Source organism: Apodemus sylvaticus, chromosome 11, assembly GCF_947179515.1.
Source record: "Apodemus sylvaticus chromosome 11, mApoSyl1.1, whole genome shotgun sequence".
NCBI lineage: Eukaryota > Metazoa > Chordata > Mammalia > Rodentia > Muridae > Apodemus > Apodemus sylvaticus.
Window position 1 is genome coordinate 99,218,004 of NC_067482.1, and position 23,583 is coordinate 99,241,586.

General features: G+C 48.2%; 1 long non-coding RNA gene across 2 annotated transcripts; it reads right to left on the bottom strand.

Moving 5' to 3' along the window:
• Positions 1 to 747: 747 nt before the first annotated feature.
• LOC127696372 (uncharacterized) lies at positions 748 to 13,149 on the bottom strand. 2 transcript variants are annotated; one of them, XR_007980220.1, is made up of 2 exons: positions 12,691 to 13,149; positions 748 to 962 (listed from the first exon to the last, which is right to left on the bottom strand). It is a non-coding gene; the product is annotated as an uncharacterized LOC127696372 (long non-coding RNA). The 2 variants fall into 2 exon arrangements; XR_007980219.1 differs by lacking the exon at positions 12,691 to 13,149 and adding an exon at positions 3,294 to 3,602.
• Between the last annotated feature and the right edge of the window lie 10,434 nt (positions 13,150 to 23,583).

Below are 23,583 nucleotides of genomic sequence, written 5' to 3' on the forward strand. Positions count from 1 at the left end.
ATTTCCTCATGAACCTTCTCCATCTGCAGCAAGGCTCATTCATTTGTTCAATCAACAAATATTTATTGCATCCCTGCTATAGGCAGCCAACCGAGTAAAGGGATACAAAGAGGTAAAAGGCACAGTTGTTGCCCATCAGAAATCGCCACCAGTGGAGAATTAAATTAATTAGAAGCCCACTAAATAACTGGTCTCAGTTAAGCTGATGTGGTGAGAACAGTGGGCCTTTTAAAATGCTAATATATAATTCACTTTGCCAATGTAGACAGCAGTTCGGGGGGTGGGCAACTCTGTGGGGTGAATGAGAATGCTATTCTTTATGTAGCATCATTGGCATGCATTCTTACAAACAGCTTTTCAAAGGGCAGAGATGGGTAGATCTTGATGTCTCTTCATGGAGCTGACCCAGCACCACAGGATTTAGAAAGAGGGTAGTAATGGGGACATAGTCTTTGTCCTGCAATAAGTGACCTATACAGGAGTGAAGTCTGGGTGTTTTAACCCCCAAGGCTGAACGGTAACCGCTTACCTGCTCCTAATTCATTCTAATGGAACTCAACAAAGAAGTCTGTATTTCTCCCATGTCCAGCATTAAAATGTCTCTCAGAATACCCACATACATAAAGCTCCTCCAACACTCTGCAGTATGCCAGGTGGTGTCCCAGCCACTATAAGAACAATCAGGAGGTTCAAGACCAATGTTCCTCCTTGGAGCGTGGATAAGATTGTAAGAATATAAACACATGATGACAGAGGGCTCTGATATTATTAATTCATAAACAAGACATGAAAACTGGAAGGATGCAGAAGTCATTTCCTGGGGTATGCAAAGATGGTTAAGCTTCAATGGCCGTTGAAAATGGTCTAGGGCTTTGTTGGTAAGTAGAAATGACAATCACTTCAAGGAGACACTGTGGCGCTGTGGTAGTGATGACTTTCCCAGGGCGCTGGTAGAGGCTTATCTGAAAAACAAAAAGCTAGAACCTTCCAATAGATATAGAACATATTGGTAACTGACTTGGAACCTTATTTTAGAGGTCTTTTAATAGTGGGCTGAACGGCTTGTATTTTTATCTTATAGTCAATACATTAAAAAAAAAAAGGGAAGAAAATGGTTTTCAGAACTTTGTCCCTGGGCAAGTTTAAGGGATTGGATAGCAAGATGTCAAGTGTCCTGAAGGGGACTCAGAGGAAAGAATGTGACCAACAGGAGAGCAGATCTTGAAGACATTAGTCATTTGCTCTGGCTATAGCACTTGGATCAAATTATTTTGTTATCTTTGACAGAGAGCACCTTCTATGGCCCATGTAAATTTCCTATCTGTGCCTCTTAGATCCATCAACACTGTGTTTAAAACCATCCAAAGCTCTACCTTACTGACTGACCATTGGCTTGTATGAAGAAGAGCTTAAAGACGCAGGGGCCAAGACAGGCCCGCCAGTTCCTAGAGGGACTTACACACAGAAGGCATCATTTCCCATCCAGAATTTAATCCTTTAGCATCATGCCTGAAAGAAGAACAATAAACCCAAGCAGAGAAAGAACAAAAGCCAAAAGATTTTTGTAGGTTATCAAACTCCAAGAATTGTGAAGGGAAAGATGTAAAAATGAGTCAGGAAAGTTCAAGAATCTAAAGATTCTCCCATCAGTGAAAGCTCATTAAGTTGCTTCCTCTTAGCCCTACTTGTCCATACAAGCTGTGTTCCATGATAGTATCTTATTATTATTTGATGTGTCGTTAAATGAGTTTCACAAGGATTTCGAGTAAACAAACTTATAGCCCATCAGAGAAGTAGTCTCTGCTTAAAGCCAGAACCGGCTGGGGCTTTGCTCTCTGGGAGGTGATGTCTCAAAATTAGTGACTTCATATTTTTGAGTTGTGGTTGTCAGTTGTATCACTTGGTATCCTTCCATACCTCACTTCTCCTCCCCCCACTACTGTCTGTCTTAGGCATAGGCCTGGCCTGCAACTGTCCAATGTCATGAATTATGATATTTAAGGCATACAAAACTTGCTTTTGGCACTGGGGAGCCAAACTCTTAAACCTTAGATTTTCTCCCAGAGTACAAGACTGATTACTCCTGTGGCTCAATGGTGGCTTCATCCTTCAGATGATGGCTTACAAGCAAGCATCTAAGTATACACTGCTGGTCAGTCAGTAGAGTGGAAATAGCCCCAGAGATCTAAATGCATGCCAATATTACAAAGATGGCCCCAGTGTCTCCTCTCACTGAAGTACAGTAAAGATCAGCTAAAAAGGTTAGTCTCCCTCTGGACCTTGACAGGTAATAGAGAATAGGAGAAGTGGGCCTTGGAGATGAAGTCTTGTGAGAAAATAAAACTCCCTTCTCTATAAACTCTCCTCTTCTAGGTTAGTGCAGGCCTTAAGCCACATCTCGGCAACATTATAGTCACTCAAAGACCCGTGAACTCGAGTTAGCAAGCACATGTGTGGATATCAGGGGCCTGTTTGAGTTCAGTTGCCTTTCCCTTCTTTCCACTGAGTGAGAGTGACAGTTTATGTATGGCGAGCATGTATATATCTATAGTCACACAAAAGCATTCCTGTGGGTGTCTTCTTTACCACACATGCATATCCGTGCTGTGTCCCACTTCAGAACAGGAGAACACACCTTATGTTAGACGTATGTTGAGACGACCTCAGTAACTTGGGGCCTTGGTCTTTGGTCATTGTTACCCTCTTGATTCTAAAGTATTCCTCTCAGAAAGTACACTCCTAGGCTCCCACCCTTCTTCTCTAAGAGGTAATGGTTGCCACAAGCAAGCCAGACAGAAGGTCAGCTTACCCTCTTCCAGCCCAAGGAGTCTTTGTGTCTATAGACCAGCTGTGGGCTGGGTGTAAGCAGAGTAAATCTATCCCGTCTCCTACTGGAAACCACACTGAATTCTGACCCAAGGGGCCTCCCAGCTGCAAATGGAGAAGCAATTAAATCACTAGACTAAGCTCTGTGAGGGGAGAGGGCTTAGTTTTTCATACCCAGTGTATATTTTAAAGAGCAGAGGGTAGAGGTCGGAGAGGCCGTGGAAACCTTGGAGAAAATGGAAACAAGACGACAGGTGTTGGCTGTACTGCTACTAGGTGCCAAGGAGCGACAGAAAACATTTCAAAATAACTTGAGATTTCAAAAGCTCAGAGTCCTACCACCATTCTTGGTGTGGTGACAGAACAGGGTCACCATTCCCACTTAGTGAGTGCCGGTGGGAAGGGACAGGGCCCATCTTCTACAGTTCTTACTACTTGTAAAGCCAGTGCTGGCATGGGAGTCTCACCTGTAGAGACCTGCGCTGAGGCATCCAAGGGCAGGAGCCCTCTGCGGATGGGATGATGACACTTGGTTGTTAACCAACACAGCCAAGAGGAAGGTGGCCGAGGGAACCAGTCCCCAGTAGCTGTTCCCCAGGGAACATTTCTGTCACCGCTTGCTGGAACCCTCCTCTGGCAGCACTGTGTTGACTTCTGTCTCTCTTGGGCACACGACTGTGGTAGGGTTTGGAACATCTGAAGCAAGGGAACTGACTCAAGATTTCCTTTTAGGGGGCATAGACGCCTCCTCCTGTCCAAAGGACTCAATGCACATGTTTGCGTCAGGCCTGCCCTTCCAGTGTTACACAGTGACACAGGTCTGGCCATGTGCAAGGTATGCCCCCTCAAAATGCTCTCTCTGTCACCCTTATTTTGAACCAAGCAGAGGGAACTCTAGCATGGGCACCATTTTTTCTCTCCTGTGGGCCAAGCTTACAGTTTTCAAAGCGCTATGACAGGGTGGTTGCAAAAATAAAAAGCTAGTGAAAGCTAAGTCACAATATTTCTATAGCTGGCAATCAAAAGATCATATTGCATGCAACTGGCAAAATCATCCTAGGCAAATTATGCATTTTCCAGAATACCTTATTCCCTTCTGTGTATTAAACATTACTTTAATATTCTGGTGACAATGTTTTATAATTAATCTAAATGTACGGGAATGAACACACTAGAGATTATGTCTTAGTGTGAAGATGTGGGAGAGGCCGCGCTGCGTGGCAGCCCAGATTACACCTCCACTCCTTTCCTCCCAGTCAGGTGTGGGGGCCCGGGAGCCCTCCACATCCTCGGCAGAGGCAATCATTCTGTGTGCACTTCAGGATAAAACCCTTGCACTCACAAAAGTGCTAATGCGAACACAGAAGAAAAGTGTTGTAGGAATTGCATTAGTTCCTAGGCATATATTGAACTCATGAGGGGGAATCCAGCCCCTGAGAGATAAAACTAAAGAGCTGAGCCATAAACCAGTATGATAACATCCTTATTATAAGATGCAAATTGAGGGACCCAATTCACTAAAACACATGTTACTGGTATTTAATTTTGCTCGTGGGAATATACCAGAAGTTGGCCTATGCCTTATGCACAATGTACTTAAAACGAGGGCGAGCAACTTCAGCTATAAAAAGAAGTGACAAAGAAGCACGGGGCGAGTCGGGATTGAGAGATAATTGCAAGGATCTAATTTAAGTGTCAGTGTACACAGCTTGCTTTCCTGGCTTGGGCTTAGAGGCGAAGCATTGGTAAGGGAAGGCAAGCGCGGCTAAGTAAGCTCTGCTTTAGGGAGCCTGGTCTCCTGAGGGAGAGCCGTGGTCTGGCCTGCTCTCAGGGAGGAAGCCCCTCTGGGTGGGGCTGCAAGTGGTAGGCCCACACCCAATGGCCAATCGCAGGAACTTCACTCCAGCTCTCTTGCTGCTGGGCCTGTGGTTTCTAGAGGAGAAGATGCACTTCCCCATGAGAAAAAGGTCAGTTCCTCTTTCCCGAGTGGCACAAACAGCCTGTGGGGCACTTGGACTTCCTGTCCACCCTAGCAGGTGAGCTATGCTTTCCTCTCAGTTCAACACCGAGGGATTGCACCCTGTGCCCCTCCAGATGGTTGACCCTGTGAAGCTCGACAAGAAACACCCTCAGTTCTCACGTTCTCTCAGAAGCCTTCCTCAGCTGGGAGCGTGTACGGCCTGAAAGCCCAGGGAAACCATAGACCCACAGCCCCCGAGCGTCCTTGGAAAGCCACTAGAAATGTGCGGCAGTAGCCTCTCCTCTGGGCCACTGAGTTTTGATGAAACTCCTGAAGGTTTGAAGTATGGGTAACCCAAGATCTCAAAGGTCCACTGAAGGCAGTCATTTGTTCTGACAGTGATGTTGGCTTGGTAGAAGAAGGTATGGTGTGTCCCCTTTAACTCATTCCAAAACAGACCAATCACATCCTTGAAGCTGGATATGAGAGAAGGGAGAGGAGCAGGGCAGGGCTCCCCAGGCCTCCTTAGATGGTGAAGGATAGCTGACCTGTGGCAGGCTAAGCTCGCAACTTGGACTATCTCTGCCTCCCCTAGCCTGGTGTCACCTGAAAGTCCTCTAATAAGATGAGAGTCCCCCTGGTGACAGGGAGGAGAGGCAGTGAGTGGATTTAATTCACTGTAAAGTGAATTAAAAAAAAAAAAGAAAAAGAAATAAAGATGAGAGTCTCCCTGTAACACCATTGATTGGGAAAGTGCTTATACGACAAACGGTGGGAGTGTGGTATCCCTCAGGTGTGAATGAGTTAAAGGATAACCTGCCAATCAATCAATCAATCAATCAGTCAATCACATCTGAAGGACTGCAAAGGCAAGGCCCCCATCTGGGTTCTGTGGGTGTGCTGCCAAAGCATCCTCCGTCTGAGATAGGAAACACAGGGGAGTTGCTGAGAGGGTTAGGTGCAGAGCGCAAAGTCTGTAGACTTTGACAATTGGCTTTAAGTGAAGCCCAGTTTACTTGAAGTTGGGTCGAGGAGAGGAAGAATCCAAGCATGGAGTTTAGCCTCCGTCATGGCTGTGAAGGAGGCCCCTCGACTTTGCGGTGTCTGGGCCAAATGAGCACTGACACAGGCCGAGTCCCTATCACTAACCTGGCACAAGCTCACACTCTGTGGCTCCTCCTTCAGGGAGCCCAGCGCCCTGAACGGAATTCTTGAGTGATGAGTCAGCTCCGTACAGCCTCCCGGGTGGAAGCAGCCATTGGAAGGACTGATACAAACTCCCAAGGGATAGATAGTTTTCCCTCTTCAGAGTGGATCTTCCTCCTGTGTACACCGGAACAGCCATGTGTATCTAGGACTCTGGAGAAGCTTACCCCCTCCCACCCCTTCCATTTAAAAAAGGCAGAGTGGACATTTTTTCTTGAGGCTCTTAAAGTTCACATTACCCCTTTGGATTGATCTACATGTTCACAGATGGGCCAGGGCCTGAGGATGGGCGGTGTGGGATTGTTAATTAACGCTTTTCAGTATGCAGACTTAAATGTGTTTTTCTCATAGTTCAGATTGGGACTGACTTCACGTTCCCTCCTGGCCTTGGAGAAGTCATCTCCCCAGAAGCTTCCTGGGGAATGAAGCCTTGTAGTGCCTCCATTTCATCTATTTGGCCTCAACTCTGCTGTGTGAGACTCAAAGAACAATATGGGTCATTTTCTGACGCCACTTTTGTGAGACTCCCAAGTGGTGGTCCTCCGCGGCGGCTGAAGCAGTTTTGGAGAAGGAACAAGCGAGACCACTGAGGGCCACGGCTGTCTTTCGGGTCTCGCTCTAAGTTGCTTCACATGTACTGCTCCAGCCTGTGAAGCATTCGCTCCAACTTCTCCTCGGGGTTCATCATAGCATGGAGGAACCACCCAGAAGCGGGGCAGCTGCTCTGGCCCTGGCTTACTGACTGGGAAACTGAGGTGGTTTGGTGGCTCTCCTGAGGTTACAACTGGCTGGAGGTCGAGTCAGACCCCAAGGCAGATGTTTCAGCGTGGCATGAAAACAGCATAGAGTGAGGTCTGTGGGCCACTGCTCTTCTTGGAAGAGTCCAGCCCTGCTTTTTCTGAGCGTTGTCTCAGAGACTGCCCTTGCCAGCAGCTCCTCCTCAGGGCTGGCCTGTGGCCTCTGGGGCTTTCTTCATCTTGGGTTGATACTAGCTCAGGAAAAATCCTGCCCTATTCCCAACCTCCCACCAAAATGCAATCAGTCATCATACTGACTAAGATGGCTATTAAACACAAACACAGAACCAAACAATTGCATAAAGACAGAGAGGAACATAGGTGAGGACGCTTGGGGATGGAATTGTCATGTGTTGCTAATGGGAATGTCATGGTGAACACAGAACACACCTTGTGACTCAGAGCCTTCACTCCTGGGCATGTACCCCAAAGAGCTGAAAGCACAGGCTGGGCCAGAGGTCTGCAACACCGTGCCCACAGAAGTGCTCTCACAACTTGGAAAAGTAAGTCACACAAGTGTTCAGCAACAGATGCAGGCTAAACAAACCTTGGGACCATACGTGCCTTGTGATGTTCAGCCATTGAAAGAAAGGGAATGTTGACACGCGCCACGACGGCGACGGTAGACCTTGAGAACATACTGCTGAGGGGAGTAAGCTGGAGTTAGACGCTCAGGCAGAACCAAGCGATATCTGATTCTCAGGCTTGGAAAATTCACAGGCCTAGAATAGAGATTGGCATTAGCTAACAGGGTAGGGAGAAGGGTATAGAATTCACATGGGGACAATAGAAACAGTCTGGAAAGGGTTCAAATAACAAATATTACCTTCATGTTTTACTGCGATTAAAAAATTGTTTAACTGGCAAGTCAACAGACCCAACTAGGAAACAGAAAAAAAAAGTGTCACCAGAACAGCAGAAAGAGTGGAGATGGGCACTGCTAGACCCACGGTGAAGGATGGACAATGTGGAAGGGACAGTGGCAGCAACCAAGAGAAGGGAGGAGAGAAGGAAGTGGATGGCTCTGAAGAGGGTGCAGAAAGTATAGAGTCTGGCCCTTGGGTCTGTCCTCTGCCACTGCCCCCAACCAGGCAGATGAGGCCTGCTGCTTTTGCTACGCGGCATCAAACTTGGAGTCTGTGGCAGGATCGCATCCCTAGGGCAGGAGAGTGTCCATTTCCAGCCTACTGATGTGTGTTATCCCCAGAGTGGGATAAGCGACTGTGGAACTGACCTGAGATTTATGTCCACTTTAAGGCCAGGGTTTGATATAAGTGCCCTCACAGCGCACTGCGTCCTCAGAGCCATTTGCTCTAGTGGAAGAGGAGGTTGGGGGAAGCTTCCTTCTGATTACATTCTCGCTTCTGGATCATTTCTGAGCTCTTTCAAAGAACAAGAGTTGGGCTTCTCAGCGTTATGGGAATACCCGAGCATGGGGAAAAGTATTCCTGTCTTCCTACGAGTTCCATACTACCCATGTCTGCCCTGTTTGCATGTCAGGTGGGGGCCATCCTCTCCTCATGCAGCTTAAAGGGGAAGGCAGTGCAGCTGTGGTCCTCACCTGCACATCTGTCCAGTCTTGAAGGTCAACATTTTAGACAGGGGCTGGAGTGTAAGGTGTGGGCAGGGGAATAGCAGCCTAGGTCACTACAGAGCCAAGACTTAACTCCCAAAGCTAAGAAACATCAGACGCTCCAGATTGCATCCTGGAGCCAGAACAGAGGAGGCAGGCCCTGAGCAGTGAGCTCTGCCCGGGTGTAATGAAGCACGATCTGCCCATGAACGGGGCAGGTGATTAGAATATGGTTTTCACCAGATTGTTTTGTTTTCTCATTACTGAGAAATGACCTGGACAAGTTCTTCCTTAGCAATCTTGAAAACCCTTCAGTCGGTGGAGGGAGACTCAGGGCGAGGGTTAAGTGGGAGAAGGAGCCAACTCTTCTAAGCTATTTAGTTAATCTGGGGTGATCTCTCTGGGCCCTTCTCTGGAAGGTCTTAGAAACATGGTTTTGCAAAGGCTTTGACCTTTATCAAGACTTTATTTTCCCATGCCTCAGAGCTCTTGCCAGTGCCCAATCCTTTCAGGTGAGTCAGCTGAGGCCCTCAACACCCGATGGTTTGTCAGGGCCACAGAGCTGGGCAGAAGCAGTCAGCAACGATGTCCCAGGTTCTGTGACAGGCTGCCGAGATCCCTGGTAGTTTCTAGCATGCCTGCCTTTGGGGTTGGCCCAGCGATGGTGCTGGTGGAGCTTTGATGGGTGTTCAGGGGTAAGTGTGGGGTGGAGCCGGCTCTGGAAAAGTCTAAAGTGCTCTAAAAGTGCTCAGTTCAGAGCTGGCCCAACCTGTCATAGGAAGAGGAACCAAGGACAGCCCTTTCTGCAAAGGAGGGATTCCAGTGTCAAGTTCACAGAATTTCTGTTCAGAGGTAAAAGCAGATGAGTCTGAAGGCGTCCTCTGACCATATCCCCTTCTGAGGCCAGCTCCCAAGGAATTCTCCACATTCAAATGCCCCACCCCCAAATGATTTTTCTGGTTGGGATGACAGAGTTGAACCCTTAGAAGACTCTTGGTTTATTATCCTCAGATTGACTGGAAAGTGTCTTTAGCTTTCTTCTCCTTGGATGCCTCAGTTTGTTTGTCTCAGTTTGGAGCTGTGAGAGCTGGGGTTGGTGGCTGTGGTAGCCAAGTGGCCCTCCCAGCTAGACGTCAAAGGCCGAGCTAGAAGCTGGAAGGCAGGCGATGGGACATCACAAGTGATCCAATAGCAGTGTGTGCTGTGCCAGACGAGGAGCTGGCGAGGCCAGGCGAGTAGGCCAGCTTCTGAACAGGGATTCCTGGGCTCTGGTCTTAGCGTTGTGAATTCTTTATTTTCTCTGGGCCTCAGTTTTCTTAACTGCATATTGAGCAGGGGAATCTCAAACCTGCTTCTGGCTAAGACTCTCTATGCTTTTCCATGGAAGGACGAACCCAGAAAGGGCAATTTGGAGACCATTGCTCTATGACAGACAGGCAGGAAGACACCAGACATAGCCATAGGGGACAGTGAATCAATGCGGGGACACTGACCATGTGTAACGTGGTCAGAGAAATAGGTCTAGGCTGGTTGGGAAAGAAAGGTGACTGCTAAAAACACCAGGGAATTCATATAGTAGATTTGTCTAAGGACTGACAAGCAGACTGTATGTAAGCAAGATCTCCACACAGCCAGGACTGGAATGCCTTCTTCTTCTTCTTTTTTTTTTTAAGGGAAATAAATCCAATTGGGTCTTTCATCTTGTTTAGAAATCATAAATTTCACATGTATTGGGGTTAGCAGAGCAGTCCAGGGGCCGTTTGGGGGCACGGGTTCATTAGGCAGAGAGTATTTATGAGGGAAGGTTTAAAGGACGCCATTCGACAGTGCTGGCCCACGGCTGCTCTGGCTGCAGCTTCGCGTGGTCCTCAGGAGCTTTGGAGTTTCATTTGTTGAAATATGGTTTAGAACACAAAAGCTAAATGCTCCTGAAAGCATTTTCCTCCCTCTTCAGCCTGTGAATTTTCCAACACTTGGGACTCACGGCATGAGTGAGTTTACACAGACACACGGGGTGCCTGCTGTGTCCAGGGATCTACAAGACTCAGCTGTGCTCAGAAGCGAAGCAGTAACGACAGATCCTGGGATCCAGGCAACTCAGACAACATTGCTGAATTGTGACAGGGCATGAGAAGGCACAGAAACGCACATTTGCATCTGGGGCTCAAGGTGTCTTTATTTTGGGGGCATTTCGCCTTTTTTTTTTTAACCTTTTTCATAGTCAATAAGTCCAACTTTATCCTAATCGACTATTGTAGGCATGTCCCAGAATGCAAAGTTAAAAAAAAAAAACCAAGGCCATGGGCCAGATAAGCCATAAAGCTACAGTCAGCCCAAAGACTCACAGCGGATCAGAATGCTCACGGGCAGAGTGTTCAGCCTCTCGTCAGCCCGTGCCGGAGCTTAGGAGATATCTTAGCAGAGAAGGCAGGGAGAAAGTGAGAGCCGGAGCATGGGGAGGAATGCTGTCTTCAAGACGACATGCCTGCTGCACGCATGAGCTCACACCACCTGTGCTTACCTGTCTAAGAATCACATACAATCAAGCCAGCCAGAACTTCAACTCTCTTCTCAACCTGTGGGTCTCCGACCCTCATGGCAAACCTCTATCTCCAAAACTATTTATACTCCAATTCATATCAGTCGCAAAAGTTAGAGTTATGAAGTTGCAAATAATATTATGGTTGGGGTCACCGTAACATGAGGAAATGTATTCAAAGTTGCAGCCTTAGGAAGGATGAGGATTGCTGACCTAGATCCTATCAACTGAAATGCTATTGCTAGGTGTACAGTTGCTAGGGGAGCGAGAACCTTCTTTGGGGGTTTGGCCAACGGTATGTGGCCTAGTCCCCAGGGGGTGGCTTCACACCCATGCACTACAGGAAGTCTTAAATGGGCGCAGTGGATTACTAGAGGGAAAAGAAGAGGAGGATGAGAAGAAGGAGTGGGGAGGAGAGATGATGTTGGGAGGTGGATATGTGGGGAAATCAAGGAAGGGTTGGAGGGAGAATTGGGAATAGTGGACAGGATCAAATACGCACACTTCAAAAATTCTCAAACAATTCAAAACAAAGACGACTGGATGCTTGACAAAGGCGAAGCACACGTGTGGCTTGGAAGTATCTGACATGTATGTTTCATTTGCTCCTCTAGGCCGTGTGGCATCACTGTCATTTCTTTAGATAAAGACATTGAGGCTCATCCTAGTTATCTAGTGTGTAAGGTCTTTACAGTGTCTTTACAGTCGGCGGACCCATGTTTCAACCCATCCACTTCTTCATGCATCCCACACATGAGGAACACGGCATTGAGCCTGCTGCCTCCAGGTTGGGCATACTGTGTGTGTTAAATCACACAGACGCTACAGAGCAAAATGTAACATTGTTTTTAGTGAGGAATTGAGAGCGTTGTGAAGTAGACGAGGAAGAACCACGTAAGCGTGGAGGCCATGATATGCTTGAAGAAGGTTTTTGTTTTCCAGCTGGTCTCAGAGCACAGTGAGTGCGCAGTGAGTGGAGACAGGGAGAGGTGGTGGACTACAGCTTTGCAAAGTCGCATGCCTTAGAGCTGAAACATAACTCCCTGGCCACTCACAAACAGTGATCACAGCGGAGTAACGTTAGTTAGTGGTCTGTCTCCCACGCCTTGTGCCTTGCCAGTGGCCACCTCTGAGTCCAGAAGGAGAGCAGAGGCACTCACTGCTGTTCAGATGCCTCCCAAAACAATCGTCCCTCCCCAATGAACTTCCCACACTTCCGTCCTCGAAGATGCCACATTGAAAAGCCCAGTGTTCCCCAAGGCTGTCACCATCTTAAAGGAACCTTTCTGGGAACCAAGGCTTTTTTTGTCCTTTTTTAAAAAAAAATAACACACTGGTAAAAAGTTACAATGAGCATGAAGACAGTCTCTGAGGAGGCTGGTGTCAACACACTTTCTTCAGTCTGCTCTGGTCTTAGCGCACGTGTGCACATGTCTCTCTCTCTCTCTCTCTCCCTCCCTCTCTCTCTCTCTCTCTCTCTCTCTCTCTCTCTCTCTCTCTCTCTCTCTCTCTGTGTGTGTGTGTGTGTGTGTGTGACCGGGGCTCTGATGTTGGTCAGGAATTGGACCTGTGAAGACCCAGAAGAACATGGTAGCTCATGGCAGCGTGCCACATGGTAGCCGCACAGGCACCACCCTGGAGCTCCCCAGGAGGACTGCGCCACCACCACCCTGTCTTGTCACCAGAGGTGACTGCTGGGGATGGTCCTCTAGAGACCCGCATGGCTGTGCAGGCTTATCTGTCAGGGGCCTATTAATTTGGTTGTTTGGGCCGCCAGTGACCGACTGACCTGTGAGGTGGGGTGGGCCTGGCAGAGAAAGGAGCCCCAGGCCTGATGGAGGCTGTGCAGCTCGGCGTGTCTTCAGGCTTCTCCTTCTCTTCTTCCTTATTTACTGTCTGGCCCCATCGCACTAGATGATCTCCAAGTCTTTCCCCTTGGGTTACCAGAAGCCGAACCTGTGAATTCTGTCCTCACGGGGAAGGGGAGGTGCTGTGTTCCACAGACTTGGACAACTGACCTGTCCTCTCCTTAACCCTCTGTGAGGGTTCCATGGTTCCCTTGTCTGATGACCAGATCCCTGTTGTTTTGTATAAAATAATCCCAGTTTAGTGCTGTCCGTGAGACGGCTGCCAGCCTCTGTCAACTGGCTAAGCTGGTCTGCGTGCACCAGATGGAAGGGTTTCCTGGGCAGAGTGGGGTATGCTGGGCGTCCCACGGATGGTGTGCCCTGAGGTAACGGGAAGTTGCTGCTCAGGCAGAGCAGACAAGGTATTGCTGAGAAACTGAAAGAACCAGGAAGTTGAGATTTATTTTCGCCCATTATCCTGTTTCACTAGAAGTCTGCTGAGCACTCTGCTAGTGAATTATTGAAGTCGGAATGGTGAAACGCTTTTCTTCCTTGGCGCTGGGCTTGTGTGACTAAGATACTTCCTGTCCCAGAGGCTGCTGGGAAGCGGTCTCGCTCTACACCCCATGGCTGGAACCACCATCTTCCCAGGCCTGCTGCTCCATCACTCTCCTGCCCTACGTGCTGCAGATGGGGTCAGGCAGGCAGGCTTTGCCAGGGCTCATGGCCTTTCCCAGCATTCCTCTGGCTAAAACCAGGAACCTTTCCCAAGCCTCTGCTCTGACCAAATTCCTAGATAACAGTAGGGTAGAGGCATCAGGAGAAAGCAAGGTGGTTTTGAGCCCAGGATTCTAAGACAGCCTGGTTTAAATGACCTATCTAGAAGGTTCCGGGGGGCTGTAGCACTTGGAAAAGGCCATTGCCAATGCTGCTTGTCAGGGAAATGCATTTACTGATTCTTACTGTGATTTCTGCTAAGCCTCTTCTGAGCTGGTGGGCTCTTTGAATGGTCTTCAAGCCCCTGTGACTGATTCTTTTGTCCTTAGTTCTGCTGCTGGGAGCATCCCTGTATTCTCCGAGCTAGGAACACAGAGGAGGGCTGACGAGAGGGCTCAGTGTGTCAAGGAGCTTGCTGCCAAGCCTGACAATCTGAGTTTCAACTCTGCAGACCACATAGTGGAAGGAGCAAACTGTGTGTGACCTCAACATGTGTGTGCAACGCACACATATATACACACTAAATAAATGTCAACAAAATGAGACACACCATACCCCAAGTCCCACAAGATTGAGAGGAGCCACTTTCTAATTCCTAAAATGGTTCATGTGTGTATTTTTATTTAACTTTTGTTCATCTGATCCACGAGTGTGACTCCTGCTTTGGTTTACATCTCCCTGCATCCCTGAGTAACGGTGAGGAGTAGACCTCCTTTGGGCCCTTCACCTGCGTGGGAGCCACAGAACTAGAACTAGAACCATTTAGTGTTGAAGCTGCTGATGCCCAGGCTGAGGGAGAACATTCCATCAGCAGAACATAGAAGCTTTGGCCTGGCTAAGCCGTGGCAGGAGGTGCTGTGTCAACAGAGGCTGTGTGTGAAGCGCACTCCGATTTCTTTCTTGAAGATGCAAGTCCGTGCCGAGGACGGGGCAGCCCTTCTCCTTCCCCTCATTCTTGCAACTGTTCCTCCGTTGTCATTTTGAATATTCATTTTAACACAAATATTTCATCTTTAGTTTATGAAAGCAAAATGGCATCGTTCAAAGGTTAAATGAGCACACCATTCTCCTGGGTCATCTCAACATGTAATGAAATGAGGTGGCACCTCACAAGTAGAACGGGTAGTTCTGTGTCTACCTACGACTCTGCTGCCACCAAGAGAATCCCTGTCACAGGAGTGCCTTTTCTCTTTCCTGTGATGGTACTTAGATCTGACTTACTCTTTCTCTTTGTGCTGTGTGTATGTTTAGACGATAACTTCAGTACCCTGACTGGCACCCCAGTTCAGCAGTGAGAGCACCCCAGACCCTTAGAGAAGGTTTTCCAGTTCTGGAGAAGCTGGCTAGAAAGTAGCGTCCAGATTTTGTGAGAGCATGGTTATTAACTTTCAGGCTTATTGTCATGCAAATGTTCCCATTTCTCCTCTCCCCTCAGCCAGTCCCCTCCTACATCCATGATAAAATGACATTGGGGATGCAGGGAATTGCAGCAGCCAGTCAGGGAGGCTGAACAAGTCTTCCTCCGGCAGGGGTCATGGGGCGCCTCAGATGGCCCTTTTGGGGGAACTCGAGGAGCTGTTTCTTTAAACAAGAGGTCAGCCTGTCTCGCACTTTTAAACTGCCCTTGCTTTCCAAGCTGAGTGCTTATCTCTTTGGGAATAGGGACTGGCAAAACCTTTCGGGGAAGCAATTTGGCAACATGCATTAGGAGCCTTAAAGAAACATTTTCTTACACGACCTGGCAGTCCCACTTTCAGCAGAGAATCTTAAGAGACTAGAGATGTGATCACAGATTTCAGTACAAGAGTGCTTATCACAGACTTATGAGAGTGAGCCCAGGAAGGCCGGGTACTGAACAGTGAAGACAGGGGTGGTCTTCTCAGCAATGGAATATTATGCAGCCATTAAAATAAGTATTTTCAGAAAGCACAACAGCATAGGGAGATGATCACGCTAAAGGGTTGAGTGAATAAAAAGGACACAAGTAAATATATTTTAATTTTTATTAAAATAGCTTATGTGGGAGCACACACAAAAGACAAAAATAAATAAACACAAGCAAAAAAGTGTTTTTAAGCCTAGCCTTGACAGAGTCTAGCAGTTTATCACTGGGCAAATAATTTAAATTTGCCAAGTTATTCTTAGGGCTGTGGTCAGTATATGAGAGAATGGCCACAAAGCTGATGGCATGTACTGATTGCTCAGTAATATGAATAGCAGAAGCCGGGTAAGATTAACTTCATGGTGCGGCGAGCTTTCTTGTGACTATGGGCTCCCTTCTCAGTACTGCCCAGGCACAGGCTTTGGTGAGGATGCCCTACCTAAAACCTCAGAACAGTGCAACTCAACTGCAGTCAGACGGATGGCAGGATACAAACTTGCTATCTGGAGGAGGCCGGTAGAGCATTTAGGAATGTGACTTGTTGGCTGGGCCCCAAACAAGGCATGTTCTAGGTCTCTAGGTGCCTTGCAATTTACAACCCCAAGGCTTAGGCAATGTTTATCCCCAGCGGAGTTGTCTATGAGGTTTTATCAGTTGAATACTAAGCAGGCTTAGTTATTTATGGCTGCAGGTCAAAGCACCCTAAACATGGCCGTTGGGCCAGGACATTTATCATCTCATGGTCTTCATGGGGAAAGAACGCAGGTGCAGTTCGGCCAGATAAGGGCCGTTCACAGACTGCAGTTGGGGGGCTGGTCAGAGCCGCGGTCTTCTGGAAGCCTAGCTAGCAGGTCCACTTCCAGGCTGACCAAGTGGCTCCTGGTAGAATCCAGCTCCTTATTGTGGAGTGAAGGATGCAGCTCCCCAGCTCCCCAGTGGTAGTCTGTTCATTGGTTTCTTTGGACCAGCTGGTCACATGATCCTCCTAACTTGACCAGAGTAAGTTGGCAGAGGGCACCTTCTACTGTAACAGGATCCTGAGACTGGCATCTATCCAATCGTCCTCACAAGCAAAGTTCTAGAATGGTCTCACTGCAAAGGGTGGAAGGTAGATTCTGTAAAGGCTGGAGGCAAGAGTGAGGCCATGCTGGAAGGAGATGCAGGTCTCGCAGGGGTATGTCTGTCCTCAGCTCCCCACAGGAGGAGCAGCATATCAGGGCAGGACACCGTTACCCTATCACACAGACAGACCTATCCAACACTATCAGCTAGCTAAAAGGGAGTCACTTGGGAAATTACTGAACATTTGAGGATTATTGTACAATTAAAAAAATCCTTGAATATCTATAACAGTTTATGATATTCTAGGATAGAGGAACATTCTAGAAATAGATAGAAAAAATGTGGTGTTAATTAGAAAAATATTCAGAGGCTCCATTACCTTCAAATGCCATCTACAGTTTTCACAGAGGAGGCCCCAGAAAAATAGATCTTAGGCCATTCAGGGTAAGAGCAGTGATTAATTCCAAGCTGTTAATGGCATTTTACTATGCATATATTCCAGCCACCCAGCCATGAAGAAAGTGCGGCTCCGCCTCCTCCCCATTCACTATGGACACTTGATTTGCATAGAAATGTGAGACTGTCCCTGTGGACTGGACTGTAAGTTCTACTGGGGGGAGGGGAGGGGAGGCTGGCTGGAGGGAGGTCCAGGACCATTAGTGACAGGTATTACTATGTCACTGTGCTTAGAAAAGCAGTGGGAATACCTTAATTTAGTTATTCAGCTGCTCCTACAGGAGAGGTAAGCTGTTCCTAGATCATTCCCAGGCACCTGAGTTGGGGGCCTTCAGCCCTGCCTGTCTCTTTGAGATAGAGGGTCTTCTTTGTGTTGAGAAAGCCTGGTCAAAGGAGGTCTATGGGGACTTGATCCACCCTGAAGTGAGTCTAGGGTCTGTGCTGATGTCAAGGGAAAACTTAGGTGGACTTAAATCTCCTAAGCCTCATTTTAGGAATTCCAAGCTTGAGGAAGATTCTGCTACCAGGTTTCTAGGCAGCCAATGAAGAGGAAGATTAGAGGGTTTGGGGATGCTTCTAAGACTGGGGGTCAGGATGCTGATGGGACAGAAGTGGAAGGGGAGAGTTTCCAGCAGTCCAGTGACCTGGGAGTGGGAGGGTTTCCAAGAGCACAAAGCTGAGTCTAAGTCTCCTTGAGGTTCCTTTTCTGCATGGAGGATGAGCTGAAAAGACCGACAGCTGGTTGAAGTCTACTCAGTTGTGAAGTTCACTCCGGTGTATGCAGAAGACACCTGACGCGTTCACTTGGAGAAGGTTGGTCTTTCCCAATAGGGAGGGAGTTGAACGGCCCAAGAAAAGAAGGAAGCAACTTAATAAGAGGCCTTATTAAGCTCAGTTCCATGAAGCAAACAGGCTTTGCCACTGAATGGGGAGGACTCACAGGGCCTGGAACAGGCTGGGATCCAACAGAGACCACAGGGAGACGACAGGCTTCCCTAGCCTGCAGAGTGATAACTCACTATTAACCTCTTTGACCTCTGCCTCCTGGTCTGTGTTTTGTTGACCATTCCAGATCCTTCCAGTAGCTATCATCAGAAAGACATGAAGTCAACTGTCTCTCCCTTCTTTAGTGGTAGATCAACAGATTCCCTCTGCCAGGTACTCCAGGCTTTTAGAATGTTCAAGTTCTTTTTTTTTTTTTTTTAATTCTTTTTTTTTATTCGATATAATTTATTTACATTTCAAGTGATTTCCCCTTTTCTAGCCCCCCCCCCGAAAGTCCCGTAAGCCCCCTTCTCTTCCCCTGTCCTCCCTCCCACCCCTTCCCAGTTCCCCGTTCTGGTTTTGCCAAATGCTGTTTCACTGAGTCTTTCCAGAACCAGGGACCACTCCTGCTTTCTTCTTGTATCTCATTTGATGTGTGGATTATGTTTTGGGTATTCCAGTTTTCTAGGTTAATAACCACTTATTAGTGAGTGCATACCATGATTCACCTTTTGAGTCTGGGTTACCTCACTTAGTATGATCTCTGCTTGTGGAACACAGTGGCCAAGGCAACGAGGGAGACTGGTCTCATCATTCTGAGGATTTGAGGTTTCCACTCATCACCTTTGGCTTTGACATGTGACTCCCCATGGCTCCTTGCCTTTGGCCAGCTCTTCCCCCTCTTGTTCGACCTCCTTGTATAGATGACCGCTACTTTTATGTAGATGAATGTGGGTCTGGCTGTACTCAGGAGTCATGGAAGATGCAACTCAGTACTCCAGAAACATAAAACATAACAGGCGGAAGACCTGATCGGTTGAGTGCATGTTCATCTGGCTCAAGTCTCCTAGGCTTTTGGTGACACAGGTGAACTGGCTCTCACATTTACCTGGAGATGTGAATACCTAGCAGAGTCAAATCAGTTGGGGAAATAAATAAAATAAAGGTTGGAGGACCTGAGTTCAAGATTTAAAGTTTTGTTGTAAAGGCTGTAGCGGTTGTCTACAGTGGACAGATGGGTGGAGCAAAGTAGTCAGAGGCAGACATGTGCCAATCATAGGCTGGATTCTGACAAAGAGGATGGGTAAGGGTATCTTTTTATTAAATGAGAACAACTGGAATTCTTGTTCAAAAGAAATGGTACTCTGTATTAGAGAAACCTGTGTGACAGTGGGTGAAACATGTCAACTGAACTGTTTATCCATTGGTGAATGGGTAACCTGTGGCATAGCCACAAGCTGGAGCAGCACTCAGCAATCAAAGGAGTACTTAAGTCAATCGTAGTAGTAAAAAGCACTGAGATACACACACACACACACACACACACACATACACACACTCACACACTCACAACTCACACACACTCATACAGGAATATGAATGAATCCCAAAGACAGTGTTACAAGGGAATAGGTGAGGGACAAGACTCTACCCAGTCAGTTCCCCCGCCACGTAAATGTAAGTTCTAAAAGAGGCAAAATAATACTATAGTGACTACCGAGGGTCCGGGGGTGTGGCCAGAGGACCTGGCACACTTCTCTTCCCACCCACTATTGTGACTGCCTGCAGTGAACCTTACCCATCAAACAGCACCCCAAATCAGCGAGGTTCCTTTGCATAAATGTCACTTCAGTAACACTGTTTAAAGACGCGGAGAGAACATACATTCTTACAGAATGGACAATACTACCTATGTAGTCAGGATGCCCGAACAATTAAGATCCGAACCCCAGAACCCCCGAAATCCATGTAGGGTGATCAAGAATGCGTGGAGAAAGCAGACTACAGAGATGCCATCTGGGCTGCCCACAGGGCTGCTGTGGTCCGAGGCTGCAGCATGGGGCGTTCCGTGGTGGTTTTGACCAGCACCTTTACAGTAAGCTGGAGGGAAGTGTGGAGCCCTCAAGTGTGACAGAGCTCTTGGCCTGTGCACACACCCCCAGGGGTCACTTTCATCAGAACAGGAAAACGAAACAGGCTCCCCGAGTGATTTATGGGAGGGCTTGTGTTTTGGGGATGTGATACCACAATTGGTGCCTTGGGGCCAGGACATCTGTTTCCAGCGAGGTGAATGCTTCCCACAGGGGATCCTTCACCCTCTCTGAGGGGATTCATCTTGTCTTGGTTGCTTGTTAGCAAACAGGGCCTCCCAGTGCAGGAGGATGCATCTGAGTCCACTCAGCTCTCAGAGGGAGACCTGGCACTGGGAGAGCGGGAGCTGCGGAGTCAGGCAGCACAGGCTCCCATTTCACCGGATGAGTTTAGACATTTACTGGTTGAGACTTCAGTTATGCTACACGTCCCCACGTGGATTGTAGATCTGGACTCTTCCTCAGGCCTTTACTGCATGTGCAAGGTTTTCTGCACGTAGCTCACCCTTAGCCTTCTTTCCCCAGGAGCCCTGAAGCCACAAGGCCAGGCTCTGACTAGGGGTTTTGGCAAAGCGGAGGGTGGCTTCAGACAGGAAGGCCTTACCAGTGTCATGCGGTCTATGTATCTCGCATACTCTCTCAATCCATTCTTCATTTACAAGTGATGGGACGTGGCATGGAACAGAGCCATGTTGGGGTGTACCTATGGGGGCAGGTATATCAGCAATGCTCCCTCTCAGTTCTTCTCTGCCTGCTGACTGAGAATAATGTAGGCCCCATCAAGAGTCTGACCAGAGGAGACTCAAGACTAGCCACACCTTATTTATTATTTATTTGTGCCCTCTCCCTCTGACTTTTGAAAGGAAATACAGGCCCTCGGGTTTTCTGTGGAGAATTTCGTCTAGCTGGGACCCATGTTTGGTCAGGAGGATTTTGGAGAGTCTGGAGTCCTACCCTGCTGTGTTTCAATGCTGCTTACTAATACCTTCTGTCCGTAGGCCTGGTCACGCGGTGTTCTGACTTGGGTGAGGCTGCCAGCTCCACCCTAACCTCCTACAACTGATGATCATGAGAGTATGATGCAAGAACGCATGCGTATGTAAGGGCCTGCCCCACCGTGGGTGCCATCAAAGATTCATTGTATAAGTAAAATTAAAATGTATTAACTTGCCTTCCAGATGCCCCCTGATAGCAAGTTTAATTACTCTGGACATAATTAAATGAGTTTAAGAGATTAGAACTATAAGGGGGTAGTTGGAGAGCATAAATTTATGGAGAAAAGGGAAATTTTAATTCTGGAGTCTTTTGTCCCTTGCTAGGTACACTGCTGGGGACTAGCAGGGAAGAGAGGCTAGAGGAAGGTTCACGGTTTGGATGTGTGGTTCTTGGTGCATCTGCTAGCATGCAGCTCTTACTGTGGCAGGCAGTGATAGCCTTGGCTGGGGGCTCGGACTAGGGAGCTCCTTAAAGCCAAGCAAACTTGAGGCTAAAGTGACCTGGAGATATGGAGGACACAAGGATCAGAGACACAGCTGCAGCTTCTAAGGGGTCACTTCTAAGGGTTGCTGAGGACACGGAGCATGGATAGGTTTATCGATAATCTCAGGGAAAGCCAGGTGTGTGTGTGTGTGTGTGAGAGAGAGAGAGAGAGAGAGAGACAGACAGACAGACAGACAAACAGACAGGCAGACTCTTTGGAAGTCCAAAACAGAGGCAGGAGAAAGGGTGGGCTCACAGCAGAGCCCCTGCTCTGCATCAGCTCCCAGGAGGAGGCCTGGCACGGGACCCTTTATCGTGGTCCACCCTGTGCCACAGCCCCCTCCCCCAATGTGTGCATTACACACACTGCTATCTCTAACTTACCTGTTCGACCAGCATTCATATGTTCATTCAAATGTATGCCACATGCAAACACATCCCTACACAGATCTACACATTTTCTCACATGCATCCACTTCATCACATACATGTGCTTGACTTACAGATATACGCACCACGGGGACTCACTCAAACACATGCACACACAGATACATACAGTAGATGCTCAGCACTGAAGGATAACCATTTCAGGGAAAGCCCTTTTCTGGGTTAGCTTTCCCTCTGGGCTTCTACAGGACACACCTCTCTGCAGGAGGAGCTGTCTTGTCTTTTGAGTGAGAAGGCTGTGGTGCTGTGTTGGAGTTTTCAACAGCATGGGGCAGGCAGAAAGAAGGCTACTCTTCCTGTCAGTTTAGGGTTGTGCTCTTAGAAGGTTACAAATAGATTTCCTCATCCTTTCTCTAGCTCCTGGTCTTGCTTTAAAAAGGCTAGCTCTAGATAAGACCCCTTATTTTAAACATGAAAACAAAACAAAACCAAAGTACCATGACACCCAATGAAGAAAACGTGGGGCAAGCAGGGGAGATAAAGAGGGAAGTGTCTTGAGCTTGCTGCTTGGGCTGGGTGGGGGCTGGGACCGCCAAGCCCTATAATGGTGTTTAGAAATCGAGTCTGTGTTATGTCTAGCGGTCCTAGTATTTTGTGTTACTCTGACCCCGGCATTGTATCACTTCAATGCAGTTGGAGTGTGTGAACACTCAGTTCTGGCCAGAGGAAGGTATTTGTATTCAAGCCAAATCTACATTTCAGATTTGGAATGGGGGTTGGGGGGGCAAAGGACAGATGGGGGTGGGGCTGGAAAGGGCAAAGGTCAGTGTTCACAGGTCTGAGACCGTGTTTAATATCACATGACACCTTTGTCAAACAGTGTGTCACCCCTCCCCCAGACAAGCAGGCTGTCTGGGTTTCTATGCCTAAGGGACCTTGCTTTGCAGTGGCCTTCCGCCCAACCTCACAGACGGGCTTTTTATAAACCATAAGAAATGAAAGAAATTTGACCTGCTCCATCATAGTTTTCTAATGTGGTGGCATGAGACGCCCCAGAGGGTCGTGGGCCCCCTCTCCTCCCCCAGGGCTGGCCAGTCTGCATCCCCTCTCCCTGGGTACAGTGGCTGTCTGGGGCTTTAGGATTGACAGAAGGGCTGGCTGAGTGGGGGGTGGTGTTAGATTTCAGCTGTGTCCTTGAAGGTGAGATCTGGGTCTGCAGTACAGAGTCCAGTCATTAGAAATCTCAAAGGAGCGGAGCAAAACTCCAAGGTCAGATGCATTTAGAACAGCTTTGGGAGCAGTGTCAGGATGGCTGGGTTTCAGGCTGTCTGTATGTCTACTGTGAGGGGCAGGAGAGGACAGACAGACAGACAGCATTTGTGGGCCACACTGCATCTCTGCTTCAGTGTCCGGAGCCTGGTAATCTATCTTCACTTAAGCCCTGGTCCTGTTCTGTCCTGTTCACCACAGTCCTATATAAGCCCCACTGGTCTGGAGGAGACCTTAATCAGATAGGCGGCACAGCATAGGGCAGGGGCACATCATCAAGGCTGGCCAGATGCAGCCTGAGGCTGCTTCCCTCGCCTGTCCAGTGTGAGGACCGGCAGGCAGGGAGGTAAGGCCCTCCCAGGGAGCAGCCCCGCCTGAGGCTTTGCTTAGAGATCCAGATATTATTTGAGATTTGCCAAGGAGGAACACTTCCATGAATGCATCAAACTATCAAAAGCATGGAGCTCAGTGCAGATCCAGGGTCTGCTGGATGTTGGGCCTTCTCTTGACTCCCTTTAGGCTTTGTCTGAACATTATTTTGGTCTTGAAAATGGGGCAGCACTGACTTGGCTTGTATAGTCACCAACATGCCCTCGCTTGGAAGGGACTTTCAGGAACTTGGCATCACCATCCATTTGGTGGGATAGACATCTAGCCCTTGCTGGCAAGAGTGAGAGATAGTTTGCATGTAGATCTCGGGGAGGTGTGCTGGAGGAACAAGCAGGATC